Raw genomic sequence first — 6000 nt, forward strand, 5'->3', positions numbered from 1 at the left:
GGCCTGCGGCATGTCCCACGGCGTGGGCCTCAGTTCAGCCTGACCTATGAGCCGCACCCCGCAGGACCGGCCACTGGCCCCGTGCAGCTGTGGACCGGACCCAAGAGCAGCCCTCAGCCCAGAGTACGGAAAGAGTCCCTCAGCCTCTGCCCTACCCCTTCGCGGCCTGGGCCAGCCCATACCAGGGCCAGGGCAGGGTGACACTGTGATGGGGAGGGAGCCCCCAGCTACCCCTGCAGAGGGGCACAGGGAGGGACACAGGTGGGAGGGACAGGAGAGGTGGTCTCCTAGAGCAGGGGCTGCTGGAGCCACCTCGCCAGGACTCAGGAGGAGGGCTGGGGTGGGCGTCCGGCTGTGCAGCCACAATCTCAAGTAGGAAATTCTGCCTCAGACGGTGGCCGCGTGTCCTGCCACGATTCCAGCCTGCCAGTGGCCCCGCAGGTTTCCCAGCAGTCCCAGTGCTTAGACCAGCTCAGTATACGGGGCCGAGGAAGGTGCCACGAATCTGAAAGATAAAGACACACACAGAAGAGTCTTTTAAGATAAAAGCAGGGAACTCATGTCTCTAAGGACAAGAGAATCGACCCCGAGTGCCTCATCGTATTTATTGAGAAGCTTCAAAACAGAAAGTATCTTTCAAGGTTGTTAGTAAGTTGTTTTTCGCTGGAACTGCCACATCAACATTAATCTCAGGCATGCCTTGGGAGGTTCAAATGTTTCCTTCTGCAAATAATCATGTGCTCGCCAGGACAGTGCTTCACCCGGGTAGGACCTGGTGTTCCCAGGTCTGCACCTTTATTTGCATTATGGAAATGTTCTGACCTTCGGCCACTTTCCCATACCCAGGAGCCAATTCCTTAAAATAAACCTCTTAATAGACAGGTACGCGTGTGTCCCCTGGCTCCTGCTGTGCAGGTATGCATTCGTCCTACCGGAGGGCTCACTAGACGCAGACTGGGCCTCGTCCCTGGGCCTCCTGTAGCCAGGGGCCACAAACGGGAGGGGGACGTTGCCTTCAATGAAAGGGGTGCACTCTCTCCCTGTTCTGGGGACCAAAGTTAATGTGTGGGCGTCCTCGGCAGCCATAGGGGAGGCCCCCGCCGCGCCCGCTCCAGTGCCCAGGACTGACCCGCAGGCCGGCTCAGGCTCTGCCTCGTGTGCACGCAACCCCTTCTCTTCCCCCAAGCACCCCACCCTCCTCCAGATGATCTCCATGTGCCGCCATCCAATTCCAATAAACTCACATGCTGGGGGTTGGAACCTCAGCGTATCTATTTGGGGAAAACACTTCGACCCATAACAGTCGGCCCTCTGCCCACCCCCCCAATTCATGTGCAAAATACCCCATCTCAACACCTCCAAATCTTAAACCCTCCCAGCATCACCTCTAAGTCAAAATATCCTGTAAATGGAATCAAATAGTCAAAAAGTCCCTGCACTCATCCTCCAATGTCCCTGTGTCAGGCATGAACCACCCAGGACAAAATGCCCCCACCTCAGGGCCTGTGAAGGCTGGACACCAGGTTGTTTGGTTCCAACAATGTAAGGACAGATGGACCCTCCTTTTCAGGAAGGGAGACATTGGATGAAAAGAGGGCTCCTGGTCCGGAGCGTGTTGCACCCCAGAACAGCAGATTCCATCGGACCCCCTCCCCGAACTTGAAGGATAACACGGCCGCAGGCCAAGGGCCATTGGCCCTTTCCTAACCATAGAATCCTGGGGTCCAGCATCCTCCTTCATTCAAGCCCCAACCTCGGCCCCCACACCATGGGACCCCTCCCCTGGGAGCACAGCCCCTCGGCCAGGGCCCCTTCTAATGTTCCAGGTAGACTTTCAGGGTTTCATTCCATTAAAACATGTTTTTATGTTCCTTTTATGTGCTGGCTGGTCTTGTTTTGTGGTCATAGACACATGCTCAATTTAAGTGCATGCTTCTTTAGGGAATACGCTGCATCTTAAATATCTTTTATTTCTTCCCTTTATGCCCAAGGTCAGGTCATAGAATTATTCTAAAATAATAACCACATTTATTTTCTGCTTTTATGAATGTCACCTCATTTACTCCTCCAAAGCAAAGCTGCAAGGAGAGCACTCATCTCCATCGGAAGTATGCTGGCTGACCCCACTGCAGTTAGCTGGCCGCAGTCCAACCAGATGGCCCCATTGCAATTGGCTGACCCCATTGCTCCTGGGTGACCCCATTGCAGCTAAGTGACTACTGCAGTGGGTTGACCCCATTACAGCTGGGTGACCCTACTGCAGCTGGCTGACCCCACTGCAGTCAGGTGACCCCATTGCAGCTGGCTGACCCTACTGCAGCTGGAGCTGCCCCATGTATGTTTGCCCCACAGCTTGCTCTTCTTTCTGGGTGGGGTTGCCTTGAGGAAGGGCTTCCTGTCAAGGCCAAAGGAGCCTGAAAACTTCCCTCCAGTCCAGTGCAGCCTCCAGCCCAGCTTTAAGGTGGGAAAATGGAGGCTGGGGAAAGAAAGTTCCTCCTGTCTGCAGCTCTAGCTCCACAGCATGCAGGCTCCCTTCTCCAGCAGTGGGCCTGTCCTCCAAGCATGGCCTCGCTTCCCAGCAACACGTGTGGCTCTCTAGCAATAAACCTGACAACCAGAGAAATCCTGCTTCTAGAGAGGTCTAGAAGGAGACCCCCAGCTCAGGATAGCAGGGAGGTACAGGTACCCGGCCTTGTGGAGGCTGTCCTGAGTGAGCCATGGGCCAGTGTCCAGAACCTTCCGGGAGAAGAGGAGGGTCCTTCTCGAAAGCCACCTCTGAGCAATGCCATGCCTGTCACTGCCCTGGACATTGGCGAGGTCAGTGCTCAGAGAGAGAGGATAGGAGCCCTCCCCGCAACCCTGCAGCCCCTTCCAAGAGAGAGAGACAGCAAAGGTGGTAAAGGAAGGCCGTGGGCCGCTCCGCGAGGGCTGGGTGGACCCTGTGGACAGGCAGCTCCGGGACCTGTCCCTGGAGCCAGCGCTTTGCCAAGCTGGGCAGATGGGGCAGCTTGGGTTCCCTTCCAAGAACCTGGGCAAGCATCAGAACCCCTTCCCACGGGCTCCAAGCCCACAGGTGCTTCCAGCGTCCCCTCCAGAACAGCAGCCCCCCGCTCATTGTCCAGCTCTCTGGGAAGCTTTCCGATTGGGCTGGGAGAAGGGTGGGGCTGCCTTAGGCAGGGCCAGGGTCCTAGGAACTCCTCGTGGCTCTGGCTGGTGGATGGCTCTAGGTGGAAACTTCTGGAACCACCCCGCGGGCCCCTTCAGCCACTCTGGGCTGGGCGAGGAGGACGAGAAGATTAGACAGCAACGCTGAAGTTCCATGAGCAGGATGGAGCACCATGCACTCAGAGCTCAAAGAACCAACCTTGTCCACCCCAAGCAGCCCTAGACGGCCAGGGGGGCGAGGAGGGCCCCGATGTCCCTCTGCCACTGGCCCTGCCTCCCTCATGCACGAGGCCCTGAAAACGAAAAGACGGATCCCAGCCTGCTAGGAATGGGTATTAAAATTCATGACCCCAGTGTCACAGAATCCCGATCTGCCCAGTTTTTCAAGGCTTGTTGTCAGCTTCCATTCCGCCCTCACCATCATTAATGGCAAAAATGACACATTCGCTAATGAAATCGATTCTGTCAAGTTATGAATTTAATGCCCAAAATGTAGCCCAATTTTATCCTCACGTGGACCCCAAGGCTCCAAGGCTAGACACCATAAGTCACCATGAGAGAATGAGCTCTCTGACTTCGGGATCATTCAACTTACTTTTCTAGGTTGAATTCATAAACTTCTCATTAATTATGGCTGAGAGAACACCTTAAGTCACCCAGGGGCCAGAGCCCAGGCCTGCGGTGACCCTCATTTGGGGACATGCTCAGTCTAACAGGTGGAGTGCAGGGGGCTCCTGGCCGGGGGTGGCCAGACAAGCACAGGGTGGTCAGCTCTGTGGGAAACTCCAGATCCTCCGACACCCATCATTTTCCAGACTTTATTTCTTTTGTCAAAAAAAAAACAAAACAAAGGTATTTCTCCCTCCCACCTACCAGGAGACAGCCCCAGGCAGGGGACGGCCAGTGCTGGCTGAGGACAGGGCAGGGGGGCTGTGAAGACATGGGCGGCCCAGGTATATGGCGTACAGGTGTCTGCACGAGGTGACTTCACAGCCACGTGGGGCCTCCAGGAGCAAAACCAGCAGGTGAACCAGAGCACAAGGAAGGCCCCACCCAGCCGAGAGAGAGGGAGGCGGGAAGCCCTCTGCAAGGAGAGCCGCGGCTCCGGGGCTGGCTGGGCCTGGAGAATGTCACTTCCCTTTGCATCGATCCCCCTCACGCCCCCTGACAAGCTCAGAGTCCCCCTAATCCCCGCTTTCCCCCACCTCTGGAAATGCTCCCTGGGCTTTCTGGATACCCCCTCTCCTTTGGTTTAAATTCATCCACTCAGGTCTCAATTTTCAGCTCTTTGGAGAAGAGTTCTTATTCCTGCCTCTTAACTGTGGATGCCTGAGGATTCCGTGCCCTGCCTCTCCTCTCTTCACCACCCGACTTAGGGTACCGTGCATGCCCTCCCTCTTCCTTCCCCACCAGGCTATAAGGTCCATGTGAGAAGGAACAACAACTCAGTTTTCTCTGTATCCCCAGACTCTGGCATATAGTAAGCTCTCAACATGTATTTGTTCATTGAATGTCTAACTGTTTATAGAAATAAACTGAGTTTCTGTAGGCAGGGACTTCAGAGTTAACAGCATAAACACAATGGACCATGTACTGGGATTTTTCTGAATGCCTCTAGGACGAATGGCCTTTAAAAGGCCAGGGGACAAGCAGGTTCAACATCCCAGGATCTCAGAGGCTTTGCGGGAGAGATGCGTGGTCCACCACAGGTTCCGGGGGAAGACGGGGTCATCTATGTGAGCAACATCCATTAGCTTCTTTTGTGTTCACACTGTCTCCTACCCAGCTGCTTTGTGGGCCCTGGAAAGTTCCATGATGCATGCACTGTATCTGGGTGGTGTGAGCTGTGTGGCAGGGTCACGTGGCTGTACCTCTCTGGATACTTGCCCTTCTCACGGATACTCCCCAAAGAGACACAGGGAGGTAGCAGACATCAGCTCTAAACAAAACAAGATGAAGAGCCCAGTATAAAACTCTGGGTTTTAAAAAGAAAACAAATGGAAGTTCTAAAACAGGAACATAGAAGGTCTGAAAGACAGAATTCATTAAATGATTTTACTAGCAGGTGAGGTGTCAATTGAACAAAGAATTAGTGAACTGGAGGTTAGGTCAATAGCAATATCAGAGGGAAACAAGGAGAAGCAATGGGTGGAATAGGGAGAAATCATAGGATATGTAAGGACAATGGGAAGTGGGCTAACATATGTGCAGTTGAAGTTCCAGAGGGGAGGGAAGACTAGGAGAAAAGAAATATGTAAAGGGATACTAGACAATAACTTCCCCAAATGACAGAATCTGCCAAATCACATATTTAATAATCCCTCTGTACTGCAAAGAAAACCCCATAAAAGAGCATCATATTAAACTTCTGAAAACTAAACACAAGGGAAAGAAAATTCCTTAAAAGCAACAAGAGGAAAAAGAAGTCGATAATTTCTTCAAAGCAACAAGAATAAGCCTTTGCAATAAAAGGAAAATGCATGATGTTGTTATTGGGAAGACTTCCAATTTGTCTCTGCCTCCCTGGGTCCATGTGCAGTCATGTCCCACACTGATGCTGGGCACAGCCATCTGTCTTGATTTGGACAAAGGGACAATATAAAATGGAGGCATCCTGGCTCACTTGGGCTTTCCCTCTCCTGGAACACAGCTGCCATTAGACCCAGCCCAGCAACCCTGCTGCAGGATGAGGGCCCCTGGGAACAGAGAGCTGGGCCAGCCAAACCACCCACCAGCCTCCTGCAGACACCTGAGTGAGCCTAGCTTAGGTCAGCAGGAGAGCTGGACAAGTCTGTTGACCACCAGAAACATGACCCAAAGAAATGGCTGTTGTTT

Source organism: Tamandua tetradactyla, chromosome 7 (genome assembly GCF_023851605.1).
Source record: "Tamandua tetradactyla isolate mTamTet1 chromosome 7, mTamTet1.pri, whole genome shotgun sequence".
In the NCBI taxonomy this organism is placed as follows: Eukaryota; Metazoa; Chordata; class Mammalia; order Pilosa; family Myrmecophagidae; genus Tamandua; species Tamandua tetradactyla.